The sequence below is a fragment of the Homalodisca vitripennis genome, chromosome 5 (genome assembly GCF_021130785.1).
Source record: "Homalodisca vitripennis isolate AUS2020 chromosome 5, UT_GWSS_2.1, whole genome shotgun sequence".
Classification (NCBI taxonomy): Eukaryota; Metazoa; Arthropoda; class Insecta; order Hemiptera; family Cicadellidae; genus Homalodisca; species Homalodisca vitripennis.
Window position 1 is genome coordinate 96420028 of NC_060211.1, and position 18877 is coordinate 96438904.

The window sequence follows — 18877 nt, forward strand, 5'->3', positions numbered from 1 at the left end:
AAAGGAAATAAATTATGTTTCAATACAATCTGGTGACAACGGTTCAAACGCTATTGAATATATTTAAAATTTGGACATAGTCTATCTCGTAAGGTGTGATATAAAAACATAGGAAAGGAATTATACAATTCATATACCACAAAAAATTTTAACTGACCGTCAACTTGTAGTAATTTGTAATGAAACAAATTTCAGCATTATTCTTAGTATGTATCCGTTTCGTTACAACTCCGACTGTGTTTAAACTTAATTTCTCTCACATACTCACAACATACTGCCAAGTAAACAATTATACGTTGCTCACGTCTGGCTCTCTTTCAGGTGGATGGGCAGAGGGGAGAGGGGTCAATTATCAAACGGCCTTCAACTAAATTCTTTTGAGTTTGTCGTTTCAGGCCAATCCGATCGTATTCATCCTCAATGATTTTCCCTACTAGCGTGCGTAATTTAGGTCTTCTGTTTAGCTTACAAAGAAAACAGGCTTACCCAATTCTTCGATTTTAATTCATATTGAGACGTAATCCTAAATTTAGTTCCACTGGTATTTTCTAGGCAGAGCTTTATTACGCCTATTTACTCGAGACGCTGGAAAACTCAATTCTGTCTTATATCTCGAAAACGAAATTACCTATAAACTTGAAATTTTGCACGCAACTTGATTTTTATATTAGCAACAAAAGTTCGACTATGATGCGGGTAAACTCCATATGATTTGGCTGAGCGTTAGCGAATTTTTTTACGTCGGTATTTTTAGTAAATATGATAGGAAAGAGGAAATATCTAAAAATATGTGCAAAGAAACTGCCTACAATCATATGTGGTTTGAACATGCGACATTTTTATTCATACAGTAAAACGAGAAAGTAGTAGAGCGGAAAGACAATGTTAATAGTCAGTGTCAATATTTATTTCACTGCACTCTTGCATTGTAGTACCCTCCCTAAGTCACCGGAACTTTTATCGATTTAATTAACAAAAGTTTGAGTGTACCGTGTGGAAAGATATGTGAAGAAATATTTCATCCCTACGGAAATATTTAAATTTAGCATGAAATTTACATTTCCAAATAAACAAGTATGTGTTCTATGATGGTGCATGTCCAATCATTTGGTTAAGCGTATATTGTTTTTTAAAGTTCCTTATTAAAAGAGTTATATATTAGAATTTGCAAGTGTAACCTCACAGAAGCCTCTTTCGTGGCACGTCGTACCTTGTATATTTTCTGGTGTAATAAATTACACCGTTGTGTTCAGATGGACTTTTTAGCTTGCTTAGTGGGAAACTGGAATGCCTTTGTCTAGCAAAACTCTTGGAGTAACGTACTACTTTCGGATCGTTTACTACTTGTAGTTATAATTATTTCCTACTAAAGTGTTAGTAAGGTAATTATTTAATTAGATTCACAGTTGTTTCATACAAATTGATTCACCTACGTAAACATTATCTAAGGAATGTTATAGAACTAAAATCGTTCGGTATTGAATACATTAAATAAATCTTTTCAACATCTACGGAAATAGTTGGAAAGTAACTGTGACAGGCAATAATCATAGTTGACATACAAGGAGAGAGAAAAATTTCTCTTAACTAAGACTTAAACTCAACAACGCCTTTGAAACCAAAGTTGAATCAGTTTGAAGTTGGGAAAATCGATCTGTGTTGTTTCGGGACAATTTGGCGGTGCCACTAACTTGAATCACCAATTCCAGTTGGCAACTCGGTTCCGTTTACCTTCCCCACCACAGATCCCGCCATCGTCAGTGCTATCGTTTAATAGGATGGGGCTTTGTTTCAGTTTACTTTATCATAGAATACGTTAAAACATCGTACGTCTGTACCATATCAATGCTGTGCAAGGTAGAGTTATGGCAAACCAGGTGTCGCTTAACAGGCATTGCATTGGTTGCATGCAACATTTCAAAACTATAGTTCATTTCATTTTGAGGACCGACATGCAGGCAGGCGGACGATCACACAGCTATAACTTTTTTACATCTCCCAAACAGACTAAAGAGAGGGTACCGGTCCAGAGCTAAATCCCATGGATGGACGTGCATCAACATAGAAGTCATTCTTGACTATGTAAAAATGTAGTTTGAGGTAAAACTTTAAATCTAAAAATGATATCTTTCTCAGGATATCTTGCGGATAGTTTTTTTACGGAAAAGAAATTCAATATTTTTACGGTTGTAACAATTGTTTCGGGAAACATGATATGTAAATCTGGAGTCGTGTGTGGTCCTCAAAAGTAAATATTGTACCCACAATACACAGGATTGCTGGAATGTTGATAATTTAGATTTTACTTGTTTTATAATGATAAAAATAAGCTAAATGCCAGCTCATAATAGATTTGTTTAAAATCATTATTAATTATTAATAAAATATAAACATGTACTCACCTTCTTTATATTCTTGGAATAATCTTGCGAAACCTAAAACAAAGAAATTTATAAATTTTACATAACTTATATGTATAATTCATATTTTAAAATTTTGCTAGACATGAAGTATAAGGATATTTCTTAACATTTACCATAGTACAACGAAACAAACAATCTGGAATTAAAGCCGTTGGTAACAAAGATTTATTGACACAAACATGACATTCAAATTAAGTTCAAAAGATTTGCCAGAAAAGTAAATTCATAATCACCATTAAGTAAAAGACTACTGGATGAGTGATTAATTCTGGTGTTGGATATTGAAGTAACTATCCAATGACGAAACTGATATTGGTAATGGTTTATTATTTGATGTGGTCAGTATGTTGCCGTCCTGATCAGGTCTTTTCATCCCATACTATAACCATGATGTGTAATAAATAGTTCAAAAGAATGGTAAAAGAAGAATGCAACTCTAAAAAGTGGAAACATTTGAAGGATGGTAAATGAATGCGGAAGATGCGAAGTAATTATGCAGAAAATAACTGCTTCTGGGTTAGTTACGGCACCATTTATCATAAAAATGCAAACATCCCTAATTTCCCTAATATTACAAGGTAGAAAATAAACTTGCGCATATATTAGCCATAAAATCAAACATAAAAGGCCATCCTTCTCTTTTATTACATTACTCCAGTGTATTAGCGGATCATCAGCCGATGTTGGGACTGAATTAGCGTACAATGAGCTATTTGTGAAGGACTGATGTATTGTAGACGGGAGAGAGAGAAAGAGAGAGTAAGAGTGAGAGGGGGAGGACATCGTATCGTTACTCGCCAGATTACACAGAGGTTTGGGTCTCGGGAGATATACAAGGCGTCACTGTCGCCCTTCTCCGTCGCAAACAAATCACGTCTATCATCTGACGACCCGACATCCTTTCTACTCTCTCGTATTTTTGTTTCTCACTCGACAAATAAAAATTGATTCTTTGCATCACAAGTGACGGGATTACCAAACAGTGTTTTGCTATTGTAAATTTAATTTTGTCACAAATCAACTGTATAAAGATTGTTGTGATTAAGGGATTTTGCTATTTACAGTTTTTTCTACAATTGCCCTCATGTGATTTTCTGCACCAATATTTGTGTTGAGTCTTTTTGCCGACGACTAGGACTGGGCAGACGGGCTACTTCCAAGGAACGGATCACCAATCAGCGATCACCCATCCAAGCAACAGCCAAGAACGACGTTGCTTCACTCGGTCATGTTGCACCATTGCTTCAGAATAAGACTAATTTACAGCAAATAATATTATGGTTTGTAAAAAGTTATAAATGTCTAAGTAATACACTGCAAAAAGTTTATTTTTTTAATGAAGAATTTTGGGTATACACGCATACAAAGATCCGAAGACTTTTGGAAATAGTTTTGTCTTCTTTTGAACACCCGAGGGGTTATTAGCTAAACGGGTCTAAAAGTTTGTAAATTTGAACATTAAAAGCTTGAAATAGAAAATTTGTATGTTGGACACTATTATTGTATACATTGATTGTGTCTATGCACACGCAAATATTAAGTGTTATAAAGAGTGTGGACAGATTAGTGGTAAGTTGGTCGCCAAAGGTGGAACAATCTACTCGCAGTTCAAGTGAGTGAAGTAAGTCCTCTGAGACTGGGAACACGACAAAGGAAGCAATTAGATGTCGGGTAAATTTCTAGCTAAGAGTATTAAAGTGGAATCAACAAACGACAGAATTAATAAATGTAATCTCCTGTCGGTGACAAGGTTTTAATCCTGACTGCCATCGAAACCCGCTTTGTAGTACAAGTTGAGTCTGGGAAACACGAGTTTAAAGGAAAGTTCAGATTATACTTTGGAGGAATAATCGCAAGGTAAGGTTGGCTTGAGATAATGGGCATAATTTCATTCCAATATGAAGTGTTTTACTCATTATATTCTGAATAAATAAGTAAATCTTTCATTATACTTAAAATGTAAATATATAAAAATTATATTAATTATAACATAATTTTATTTTGCTGTCATTTCTGTCTTCATGACAAGGAACGAGGTTCGTAAAATCGTCGATAAAAATCGTCCCGAAAGAAACAATATGATTAAAAATAGTAAACATAAATCTATTATTTGATTATGTTGTCTGAGGGACTATAAGGAAAAACAAAAGTATGATTAAACGTTTAAATACATCAGGTAAGGCAATAAATACGGCAACAGCTTGGTAAATTGTAGAAGCATCTTTGATGTTGTCAAGATCAAATAATTAATTGGCACTGCTCTCAAAGGGACCGCAATTTAATTAACTCTTTCCTTCGACATTTCCGTTTCCTTGTGACCTATGGATTCAGAGATGAAAACTCCATTTTCCTTAAGAGTAACTCTTTACAGTTACAGTAACGGAGCGGCTAAAACCAATTAAAAGAATCTAATTAAAAGTTGATAATAGCAGAAAAACAAAGGAGATTAGTAAAGGCAAAAGTAAAATTAAAAGCATTACAATACAATTTTGATTAACTGTATAATGTATAATATATGTATTAATGTTTTCTAATAAAACTATATATTTGCATTCACATATAAAAAAATAACATAAAGAGAGCGCAATGTGTCTTTAGTGCGATTCACTTTTTGAAAATCACAATTATAGGCCCTTAGGTTTTTCCGGAAGACAAAAGGTTATTGGAAACGAAACAAAGTATGTACAAATAAAGGAAAACGTTTTTACCAATGCCAAAACGACGAGGGTTTATAAATACTTTATGCAGTAGTTTTGGGCAATTTTGTAACCGGACTTAAGAAAAAAACGGCGTAATATAAGGAATATATACATAACCATTCATCCCATTCAGATATACGTAATTAACATACTGTAAAAAAGTTTAACTTTTTTTGTAAACCTAATTACTTACTTGAGATACTTAGATATTTTATTAAAGAATTTTTTCTATTTCTAGTCTTGCTGGAGGTACCTTAGAGGTTGTGTTTTAAGAAAGTAAAATCTTTATAAACAGAAAATCTACTCCACTGCCATAATTTTCTTCTTGACATCTTAAATATAACATATAGTGTTGTGCGTTTTACAAAAAAAAATATGAGTTATTTCAGTTTATATTTAATAGTAGAAATATAAACAACGGGTTTTAAAGTTTTCCAAATCATTCCCGCATACAGCTACACCTAGCTAAAACTTAAAAATTAACAAAATGGTAAATACAACTCATATGCTGATATTGCGTTTCGTATTATATTTGTAACAGAACAAATTATTCCATATATATGTATATACGACGTATTTTTTCTAAGTATCTCTAATCTATCTTCTAAGTATTTCTTCTTTGTATCTGGTCACAAACACATTGTGATTCACTCAATGTTTAAGATACCGCATTACATTAAAATTCCGTGGGCACATTACGAGAACTGGGTAACTTCGAACGTCCTCAGTCTGTAATAACTTGGCCGACGGACGCTTTGACCATTACGTCACTCGCGGATGATATTCAAATCCGCAATGCGCTACTCCGTGATGGTGTTGCATTTCCAATTAAATTCCACAGAAGTCATAAAAGCTTATAACCTTTGGTATACCTCTCAAAGTAAACTACTAAACTACTTTTTGTATGATCCAGAACTAGATCGTGAGAGTTTCCTTCCATAAAAGCACACTCTTTGAGTAATCATGTGTATCTTTAAATTAATGGTAATGGGTAGAAGTTAAATAAATACTGGCAAACAAAACGTCATCGGCTATCATAAATATATTGTTGTTATGAGCCAATGACGTTTTGTTCAAATTATCGGATTATGAGGAACTAAATTTAAACAATCCGGATTTCTACGTGGGTTTCTCTAGTTCAACGCTTTCGTGACAGAAACACAAAACGATGGCTGCACATATAGTAATACAAAATAATAAAGTGTAAAAGTGGTAAAAAGTTATTGCTAGCTCCGTGGTGTAATAGTAAGTAGTTAGTATCGGTTCTAATCTTGACGTATGCATTTCAAATTTTTGTACATCTAGAAAATTGCTGTGTTGATATTTCATTGTCGTACATGCAATTACGTGTAAAAATTGTTGCGTAGGTTTCACTTGGTCCTTTGAAGAACTCTATTGGGTTTGGGGTCAAAAGATAAAAATTAAGGGTTATACTGTGAAAGTTAATTTATGACATATTACAGTAATTTATCTACATATGTTATAAACTTACTTATAGTACATTTATGAATAGACCATAAACGATCATCTTATCGATCATAAACACACCTACTCTGATCAGACAAATAAATTACCAAACCTTTTTACACAATTGTATTACACTTTTAATAAAAGCTTGCCTGGATCTTGTTACAATTTGAATATTCATGTGATACAACGATTTTTATCTTTTAAACCATACGAGAACTCAAATATTTCTCAAGATATGGAGCAAAGGTCAGCATCACCAAAGCAACAATACCATTATCTGTGGAGGATTTTCGTTTCTACATATTTTTACTGTGATGCAATTATTTCTCTTCTTTGTCATTATCTTGCAAGTACAATTTTACTATATCTTTGTTTCTCTCACACATTACTAGATCCTTCAACAATATCGTAGCACCTAGTTTTATATTTGTGAAAAGACAATTAGATTTCATCTCAACTGATCAGATTAAACTATAAAAGCGGCAGTAATAATGAAATTTATAAATATTATAAGTTGAAGTAGACTTTTTCAAATTGATGATGCATTAGTTGAAGGCACTTTTTACTTAAGAACAATGTCATTACATTGTGAAGCAATTAAAGTAACGACCGAAACACTTGCCGTCGACGCCAGTAAATCGCTACAAGTTAAACCGTCCAACTCCAAAGCTGTATTGGATTAAGTCAAAACATTCGGATGATTAAAAGTACATTTTATATACTTTGATCTTTGGTACTTACATTAATGAGTACGTAAATATATAATTAAATTAAGACATTGCTGTATTAATTACATTCCAGACGTAGCTTTAACCAAAGCGCAGCCCTTCCATTTATTTAAAATGTAATTTAAAGTATTCATTGATAACACATTTTATGACACTGCATGGCCCGATTATAGAAAAGTTGGTTTTGTCTATAAAAAAAAATTAAGATAGTAAACAATATTACGATGTTGCAGTTCTAAGTAGTTAAGCGATTTAGAATAAGTTCTTTATCTGAACAGTAACACTATAAACAAATTATCATTTGTTGAATATGAGGTTTCATTAACTGCTAATGAATTAATTACTATTTTTGCTCTGGATTTACTCCTACAGAGTTTGTAGAAAGTGACCTCTATCATTAGAGATAATCCTATATTACTTACTAACAAAAGTTATTAATTTATTATTCCTGTTATATCTTTAAACTACAACAAGTGAAAAAGCTAAGTACACTATGATATTTAAATTCTTTTAAAAACTCGTGTTTACAAAATTAAAACATGTTTTACAAGGAATTAATTAATAAGGAAAAATTAATTTGTTTCCACAGATTGTCTATATGAACAATTAATTCTAGTTTTACTCCTTTATTAATTCTAAAAGTTAACTATTTTCCTCGTGTGTAAGACATTAACATACATATATGTACTGAAATCGGTCCAAACATTTTCTCCAACTGTTCTATACAGTAAACGTTGTAAGTACGCTAAACATGAAAACATTGAAACCTTTATGTTATTCATATGAATTTCGTTAACCTTATCAATGGAAACAATGAACCTATGCTGGATTTTAGACATTAAAATCACATGCAGCCACTCCAAACAGAACTAATAAGAACACGCCAAATCTGCTAGTGTCAACATTTCAAATCACGAGGCCAATGCCGTTGTTGCCACGCAATAAACTTCAGTATTGGAAGAGACACTTGGGAATAAACAAACACCCGCCAGTCAACCATCTGCGAATGCCAAGCCAAGGCTTTCTCACTTTACTGGCTTTTTATTTCCTTCCACTTCTGACCTACAAGAGAAAAAGAAGCCATGCATCATAAGAGAACCGATCTCAAACTGTCAGAATGTAAAATCTTCCTGGATCCCAGTAACAATGAAGTTTCCTCCTATTCCCGAGAATAACCGATTGTTCGACCTCATTTTACCGCGCGGTTCTTGTTGTGTTTAAATATTAGACCAGTATTTTGTCTGTTGTATTTTGCCACACTGTATTGGCATCTGTACGTATTTCAATGGTTGTTCAGCTTCTTATTCTGAGTTTCTGCGTTGCCAATGTATGTGTGATATTACAGGCTACCTGAGCATTTTTTTCCAAATGAGGCTACTCCCGTAGGCACGGCTCACCAACATAGCAGTTTCTGGGGGGACAATTGAACCCCAGGCGAGACTAATTACGTACCAGAAGCAAAGAATGCTGTATACACAGTTGACACAGCCGGGTCTCCACAAAAGCGCAACAGCTATTCCCCCAGCATTCGCATCCCATTGGTAGCTGAGCTTCCATTCAATCACAAAGTTTAAGAGGCTTGATTCAACAGCACCTCATCGTCCATAGGGTTTCCGAGTGGTTCAACACGAACGCATTTATTTTTCATAGCACTGTTGTGCATTTGAATGAGATATAAGACGGTACAATATTAAAAGTAACATACGTTTTAAGCATACCAATGAGGTTTATATCAGTTAAAATAAGCATAGAATATAAGTTGCACGATATAGACGACTACAAAAACCATGCTTTAGACACCAGGGAACGTTGGAGAATGGTTGTAGCTGCACCTGGTTTATCAGGTTCAGCATATTCTGGTTTGTTGACACCGGAAAAAGGACTTATTATAATTCCCGAGAGGAAGTTTTCGACTTTTATAAAATAAAACGATGGTAAGTTTCCTAAATCGTATTTTTGTTTAAATGATTTAACTTCTAAAGAAAGATGAATAAATACAAAAAAGAATAAGGTTTAATTATCCTATATATTTAATTTGTCTGAGTGAAGTTTTACTTTTATATGGAATAAAGTATATATTTTAATCTACATCGATTTTCTACAAAAATACTTTAATAAACGGTTCAATTTTGATTATAGGCTTTATAAAATAAAAACTGAAGCCTAATTATAGTTTAACAAATAAATAAGACAGGATTTAGGACACTTCACGATATACTTTGTAATGTTATGGTCACAGAAAAAACGCTATATTTCAAAGATTGAAAACTTCCTCTTAATCAGGTGTCAAATATCGTATATCTTAAGACTAACCATAAACAATAATTTTAAAGGCTAGGAAAAATGCGGTGATGACCTCGCCGAAATCAAGGGTGACAACAGAAAATAAATTTCACATTAAATCTTGATGCTCCAATCACCATGGTCCCTCAGGTCTGTATGTTTTATTAAATATGGAACCTTTTTCAGTAGCTATATTTGACTTTGGCAAGTTTATATTTACATATGTACTAGTTTTAATTTATTTTTGTAAATGCTAGGATGTTTTGTCTTTAGGTTTTTTTACTCTTCATAAAGAAAATACATTCAACGCTCGAAAATTTGTGATCTATTATTTGTAACACTAACGATGACACATGTCCGAAAACATGTTCTTCAATCAACGCATCCATAATGCGTAATTAAAAAAAAACGTGAATAATAAACGACAACAGTTGTCTGGTATTTGAACCACATACAGGCTCAGATCAATTGATAGAAATATTTGATTCCTGAAGTTTTAGTACATGGGGCACAGTAGTGTCGGTGTGGTACATGGATTAACGCACGGGTAAGAATTAGGAAGATTAACTAAGAGTAATAAAGTTGAGTAGACAAGAAGCGCTCCGCAGTGTTCCATTTGCAAATGAACCCAGTTTGTTCATCAATCTTAGCTTGTTGGACTTTTAAATTGACTTTGGCGAAGCGAGGCGAGGCGAGGTAGGCAGAACACGAATAAAATATACTTCAAGTGGCGTTACTTCACCCCCGAGACCGGCCAAATGTAATGGAAGCTTTATTAACTTCACAAAATATTCCTCACGAATTAGCGATACAAACAGTGAAATGTTGCTTGAATTAATGACTGCTTGAACTCTTTTGACACTCTTTATTATTCCCATCACACTGTATATACGTCTGTGATTAGATGTAATATTTATTAGTATATTTTGTTAATGCACAGCCTATGCTTGAAGCATACTTTACATTTAAAAAAGAATTAAATTTAAATACAATATTATTACAAAATAATATAATTTTATTATTATTTTAGAACAGAAATTTTAAAAACCTATTGAGAAACGTAAAATCAAGCTATATACGTATTAAAGAGTTAATTCGGAGATAAAAGTAATACAATAGTAACCTATAAATAATTACCCGCAAAACCTACGTGCTTTTTAAAACTTTACCGAGACTCAAAAATCACTTAGTTAGGCTACTAAAGTTTAGCACATTTAATTCACTATCCAAAGATTTTACTGTATTGACTTTATTGACTACACGGCTTTAGATTATTGTAGTTTGGTCAATACTCTATGAATGTGACAACTAGAATCTTACTTTCCTTGTTTAATTTTGAAACCTTGAATATAAACTGTTCTTGATCATAAACGTTGGAACAGCTAAGATAGCTACAGAGATCGAGATTTGGCCATTTAGTCGATAAGGGTATTTCCTAATATTATTTATTACTATAAAACTTGGCATGTAAATTTATTACACACATAATAAATCATAAATCATTAAATGTGCTTTAACACACCACTATAACATTCCTCAGAGCGAAAAGGCAAAAATGCAATAGAATTCCATATTTAAATTTCGTGTTCTTTATTGCAGTTTAACAATTACAACACCTGAGTTGGTTTAGTCACAAAACTACCACGTAGCCATCTCAATCTCACGATTACTTAAGAATCAGAGTTAAGAGTTATGTTATTTACTGCTCCTATCGGTATGCCATAAACAGAATCCACAGAATTAAAAGTCGAAAACAATAAATTTAATTATTATCTAATCGAGCCAAAAACTGATTCTTGGTCGCCAATTCTTTAATGCATTCCGGAAGTTTATTGATAATCTTGACACGAAGTTGCTCGAAAGCAGAAGTTATGTCAGATTGAGTACTCAGGTTGTCCCTGCCCCTAGTATTATATCCCCGGAATACCTCTGTAACGTTATCAACACTAAACCAACCTGAATCAACACACATTTGTTTCGACAATACAGGGCCAATTCGAGAATGTAGATGAAGGCTAAAGTCAGCAATCCCAAAATCTTACAGTAATAAACATGATTCTCTTAATTAGGCAATTATTTTTGATCCTCAATTTTAATTTGTATTTTGCGTATCCGACACACACAACCCTACTCCATAACAAATGTGCGTGTATACAAGAGCAAAATAAGCTATTTTCAAGACATCTAATGGGCCAAACATTGCTAGATACGCAAGACAAAGATGCCGTTGGCAACCCAAGAACTAACTAAATCAACATGATTAGTCCTAGTCAGCCCTCTATCGAGATGAATTCCCATAAATGTGGTAGAATCGACTTCTTCCAGCAGAGAGTGAAGTTGTCAACATCACTGATGTGGATACCCACATTTTTCCTGCCGCGAACTGAGTTGATGACGCACCGTTGGTTACAATACGTTAATAAGACTCTTGACTGTTGGTTACCAGATGTTTTCACCAAATAATTGAATGAATGAACCTATTCGTGAAACAATAGAACATTACTATGATGGTGAAAAATACTAAAAATAAAGACCACAGAGAGTAGAGTGGAACGGGTCAACTATACTGTTTCAATTAATTTCGGTATCGAAACCACACATCCAGTAATTGACATGTATTTAGCAAAGAAAACTAAAGAAGAATTCTTATATTTCATGTGTTATAGTCTATGCAAAACGAAAATTAGTTTATAGATGCTTTTCAACTGAAAATCCTAATGCACTGCATCGTTCTACTTCAGTATTTGGGCTTATAGGATATAAAAAGTATTATGACAATTCGCTTTAAAAAGTCTCATTAAACGTTGAAACAAACCCAAGCCTCTTAATGTTAAGCCATGTTTGTAAAGTTTCAACCAATTCCAGTCGACATTTTAACAGAAGCGCGGCACAGAGCCAGTGCTTCTGACCCCCCGTGAGCCGACACCCCACCTGTGAGTGATTCAACTCCCTTTCAATTCAATCATCAATTTACAGGCTTCATTTGGAAGCGCACGAACTCTCCCGTCGGATTTGCAGAGCCCCAATTTCTCAAAAGAAGCCGATAAAAGATAGATTCCATGTACGGATGCAATTTGGATTCCAATTTGAGAGCCAGATATTTTGATCCTGAATGTGTAGGTTTTTAATTTTTAAATGCACAATATTAACAAGTATATAATGATTTAACTTATTTGTATTTAATAAATAAATAAATATAAATGCATCTACTTTCTGCTATTGAAATTTGACATTTACACTATCACAGTGCAAACAACGGTACAATATAAATCTAGTCCATGTGTATTTTAGGAATTGAAAAGATATTGGAACTGTAAAAGAAAACAGTGATAAAATAATAAATTGGAGTACCCTTCGCAGAATAGCAAAATTAAATTTATGCTAGACGGGCCCACAATATAAAAAGGTTTATGACGAAAAGATAACTCACCATCCGCAATGAATACAATAATAGATAAAGAGTTTGAAGTTCCTTTTCATGATAATATTACTGAGGGAAGTTTAAATCAACCCAAGTAGCTATTCACTTTGGGTAAAACTTTCATAACGTCCAACTTAAAATTGTGTTACCAGAATACGAACTTTAAATTGCAGAATTACCTGAACGGCGAAACTACAGAATAGAAAACGTGCTGGATAATCGTAACAAGTATATTTATTTCTATATTATGAAAAATATGTCTGCTTGCATATATTAACAGCTATAAATAGAAACATTTTACTACAATTCATAATAGAGATTTTGATTTGTATTTCATTATAATTAATTTTGCTAAAATCATTTAGGCAGTAAAAATCATAAGTATCAAAATAGAATATATGAGCGTAAGATTCGTGATAGTAAGTAGCTAATAACTATACAATATTTTTAGGGTGGTAAAATCAGAAAGTTTGTTTCCCATGGTTTAATTTAGTGTTCAATGAAGTTTTTGGGTGGATGGGAATTTGATGTTCCATGGTGAGCCGCATCTAGAATTAGGTAGGCTGTTCCTCAGTATTCATTTTACGCATAAAAACAATTACAATAAGTCCTGCAAAATCTTCTCACATTTCCCATTAAAAGACATTATATTTGGTAATTGCAGGTGGACGGTATTTCCTAGGCGAGATGGTGAAGTATTCCTTGCTGGGATCAAATTCCATTTACAAAAATGTAAATGATCATTTAATGCCTAAATGGAAAGAATGGTTTGACCTTTGCTTCAACTATTTCTCTATAAACTCCATTTTAACATACTTTAAGGTAGATTTTTTTTAGGTATGCCTATTACAAGCACAAGCAGTATCGAAGCGGAATTTCCAGTGATACGAGTATTTTACTCATCTTCACCGTATATCCCTAAACCAACTTCCGTTTGGAAATACATTCAGTTGAGATACATAACATGAATATAAATAAGTACAAATGTATACGTACTGTAGTAATCCTATCATCAAAGCTACTGTTAATAAATTTTATTCGATTGTAAACTTTCAAGATGGCCGCCGTTAAGGGTTTTAAGAAGTATCCAATGCAACAGCAGTGTGATGAGTGACCTCGATAATCTCCGAATCCAACTGATTCCAATTTAATTTGGCATGGCTGCATGTCTAAACTTTAATGTACACTATTTTAATAATGTTTAGTATTTAATATCTCAAAACGAGTTCGTAAGCCATGTACTAAAATGTTCCAATGTATGGCGCCTATTTCTGTTAATTTGTATAAAAAATAAAACTGAGTCACTTTATATATTATTAACAAACAATTTATTGATGTGAGTATTTACATTTTATATAAATACATAATTATATATGATTTACCCTTCAAAACAACATGCTTCTTAAACTCAATATTGTAAGATTTCAGCCACACTTGAAACGTACCCTACTTTCCTCCGCCTATGTTTGGAAGGAATATTTAATATTAATAACACATTCGTTACAAATACATGAAGAGCGACCTGCTTAAATAACATTGGGCATTAGGTTAAACTGAAGTGTCTTGATACAGAAAAATTAGTATTCGTTTGGTCCATTTTTCTTTAAAAAACACAGTTTTCAAATATAATACTATAACATTTGATGAAGGTGGAATCTAATGGTTTACATTCCTTTAAACGCCTTTACAACTATAATCCATAAAAAAGTATTTTAAAAAAAACCTAAAAAGGTAAAATATTAAATTTTCAAATTCATCACGCTTTTCCAGCTGTAAAATTTCCGCAATGAATAGAACGTAATTTATGAGAGGGTTCAGATAGAAGCGATATTGCGGAGGTTAGCCCAATCAAATCAAACGATATCGCAATACGGCGTCAGTACCAGGTGTCTGAAAATAACCGAATTAGAGGAAAACCGAAGTAGATTGAATATAAATTGATTGAGAGAGTGAATGTAGCCGAGCCTGCGCGCGTGACGTCAACCCTCAATTAATCGCCGCCTTGCAGAGAGCTTTGACTGTCACTCCCAGACAAATGTAAACGGTATGGCGCGGAGCGGTGTGAGGCCGGCTAGCGTCCTCTCTGGCCCGTCAGACTACACTAATGGATTCCGCTCCAGTCGACAGGCTAGGCTTGCATCAATCTTCGTATCCGATTCGCAAATATGGGATCCAGTAGTCTTTCATCCCTTTGAGAACCTCAAAATTAGAGAATACTGTGTACAGCAAGAATATATACGGAATATACTCTTGAAAACTACTTCAACTTGAATACAGACACAGAAAGGTAAAAGAAATGGTCTACACAACTGTGTAATGTAATGCTTTGAAAGAATTTAGTTGGATGGAAATAAACAAGGTAGGAAAATTATACAATTTTTTTAATTTATTACTTTGGTCCAACAGAAATTACTTTGAAGACCAAAATGTCAATCGACAAGATATTTATAGAGACTATTCTTACATATGGAGCAGAATATTTTCAAATGGCAAGATAAAGGAAAGAAGAAAGATGACACTCTTGAAATGGACTATTTAAAAGGACCCTGTAGGATATAAAGATCAGAAACAGACCTAACACAGAAATTGTACAAAGAACAGACATAATATAAGGCCGGAGATAATAGAAACTAGACAATTATTTTGGCAAATATACGTAGTGAGTATGGAGGAAATAGTTGGTCTAGAAGAGCTCTGAAATATAATCTAAAAAATAGAAGGAAAAGAAGGACGCGAATTAAGTCTTGGTATGTAATATTTAAGTTTTACCAAATAACTTTATATATGTGTGTGTATATATATGTATGTATAAATATATAAATCGTTTACGTATTACTAACAAAATGAATCATTTGAAGGTGTGAAATTTCACAAAAACGTTTTGACTCAACACTGAATTATTTTCTACAGATCTACAGAAAAGTAAAGGAAGGTACTGTAAATTTCTGTGATCATTAGAATGTCTTTGTAAAAGAGTAAAGCAGAAAGTTGAGTGTCCTTGACATTGCTGAGCCAGTGTGAGCTCTTAGCTAATTGGAAGCTCTCAGATTAGGTAGATACCGCACGGTAGCTCTTCATTATTTTCACACATGTGACACGTTCACGTCGCGTCGCGTCTAGATGATTCTCCCAAATCGTGACACGGTTTATTATTTAACTCGTATTTAAGCAGTTCTATTTATACCACCTAGTAACTCTTCATTATTCTTTAATTCGTAACACGATCACGTCGCAGCGCGTTTATGCGAGTGTCTGATATCTTGACACGGTTTCCTAATGGTCATATTTAAATAATTAGGTAGACACTGCATAAAGCTTTTTATTATATTTTCACATTTATGACACGTTCAAGACATGTCAGGTCTAGAAGAGTCTTCTAAATTGTGGCATGGTGTCTTACATAAGTCTATTTTAATAATTATTTTGGCCCCACACTGTGGCTTTTCATTATCTACACATATGTGACATGTTCATGAACGAGTAACTTTCGGTTCTATACGGTTTCATACGTGAACTCGTATTTAAATCGTTGTTCATTGTCATCACAACGTTCCTATATAGTGATTCGTATTACGATGCGTCCAGTAAAGTATTTCACAAAATTCATGGTTTGTATACCGCATTGTTCCTCATAATATAGAATGAAAGAAATCCTTAAATAACTCAAAATATGCTATTTAAAATCTAATTAAATGTGAAGTACTTTAATTTGTAATTTGTTTCATGCCCATATTGAATTTAACTTTCGAGTCTTAAGTATTCTATCGCGTTTGGTTCATGTTTATGAAGAAGGATTAATAATAAAAATGTAACTTGCTATTTACTTATCAATAATGATATTATAATGGAGTTTTAATTTTGGATTAAAATAGAAAATATGTTTTGGAGGCGATTCGTGTTAATTAATTCAAATCTGCTGTTAACAATAGAAAACATAACATTTCTAGGAAAATCCTACGTAAGAAATGGAGGATGGTGGTAAAACGCCGTTTGGATAAAGACGGCTGGACGGCTAACGACCGACATAAAGCTATGGAAGTACTGTGATCACAAAACGCTCAATGCGGAGCTGTAAAGCAAGCTTTACGATTATGATCTAATTTCAGAATGCTTCGAAGAACATTTATAAAGGAATTTATTCCCAATACCAAACTTTAGGCAATAGGCGAAATTTTATATTTAAAGAACGAAACAGAACTTGGGAGTTTCAAGGAACAGCAACAGTGAGCGTGTCCGTTCCATAATAACAAAGCTTCATAAATATGAAAGACGAGTATATCGAATCTGCCCAAGCGTGCCCTAGCGTCTACGTTTAGAAGAAGGAAATACCAGGAGATAATGCGATATTGGATGAATGAAGGTCATAAAGTATCGGACAAAGTTGGTTCCATGTACAGAAACGGTAAATGTAGTTGAAGGAGAAAATGGGACGGTATCAATATGTCGGAGTTACGACCGTGCTACCCACCCGTCCGCCAAGAGTTGGTGGTGCGTTGTGGGCCGGCTTTTATAATGTGAACAAATAGCGCCGTGTATTTCCCACAAGCTTATCTTTCACATTCAATGTGACAAACTAGATTGACAGATTTATGATATTAATTTTAAATACAATAATGATACATTCTTGATAGTTCAAATTAAATAAATATTCAGAGTTCCGCAGTAGCTTGGTGATATCACGATGACACTAAAAGAAATACAAAAATTTTAGCGTGGAAAATGTTTATGTTTATCACATTAGGAAATATTTCCCCTACAAAAAACCTGTATGTAAATATGTGTGTGTGTATATATTTATATAATAAACAAAAATATATGAGTTAATTTTCATGACTAGCATGATCGAAATAATAATAATAATAATAAATTACAATAATTTGCAAGATAAGTAATCATTATTTGTGTCTCATCAACACTTTGCGAATAGGAATTCATTTTTCAAGATTCTACGCAGAGTGTGTGAGACGGCTCTTTCTCTAATAGTGTTATCGTATATGCAAACACACTGAAAATCGATGGAATAATTATTTTCCTCAAGAAAGAAATCGCTCGTCTGCTGAAAGTGTTTTTGGTGGTGGGCAATATAGGAGGCTATCAAAGGGGTTAAAAATATTAAACAATACTTTTTTCCGATCAGATTTATCTTAGCTCGAAACCAACACTAAACAGGAAAATTAAAGTTACATCAGGTTCAGCAAGTCCCACCCCCCATAAACTCCCGAAAATGAGGAAACTTTTTGTCATAGTATGACGCTTGTATAACTATTATTTACATATTTTGCGGTCGTTTTTATCAAACTCGTTCATATTTTTAACCCTTTCGAGACCCTCCCATTTTAACCTCCACCAAAATTAACCCGGCTGACGATATCTCAATTACGGAAGTTCCTCTACCGATCTAAACGAACAATAACGTTAGGTACTTGTACAATGCAAATCCTAGACTTACGTACTTCTAACAAATTACATTTGTAGTTCTCAGTCTCCCTATACATAACAAACGGGGTCGTGTGGACAGATATGCATGGTTCATTCCACCACCGCAGATAATAGCCTTGTTAACGCTCAGCTAGAAAGTTCACACTACATAGAGGAAAGAACAGATGCTGAAGATGTCCTTTAGGTCCTCAAACAGGTTAGACGTCCGTGTAAATTATACGGGTGCAGACGCTGTCGCAAATTAATTGCCAATTTTGTAGCGAACGTCTTTTGAAATATTAATAATTTATCGTTGAGCAAAAGTGGATCGTTAAAACGAAGCAGATTTCACAAAACTAGTAATTACGTTGAAACAGGATGCAAAGGAGAATTCGTTTTCCGTCTCACGTTAATTAACATTCTCTCCTCTTTGTG

The 18877-nt window shown here is 33.6% G+C and overlaps 1 long non-coding RNA gene across 1 annotated transcript in view; it reads right to left on the reverse strand.

Annotated features, from left to right (window-relative positions):
* LOC124362554 overlaps positions 1 to 18877 on the reverse strand; it is a 257948-nt gene that overhangs the window by 57675 nt on the left and 181396 nt on the right. Inside the window, exon 7 of the long non-coding RNA XR_006922476.1 lies at positions 2403 to 2435. This is a non-coding gene — a long non-coding RNA (uncharacterized LOC124362554). The remainder of the gene's footprint in view (positions 1 to 2402; positions 2436 to 18877) is intronic.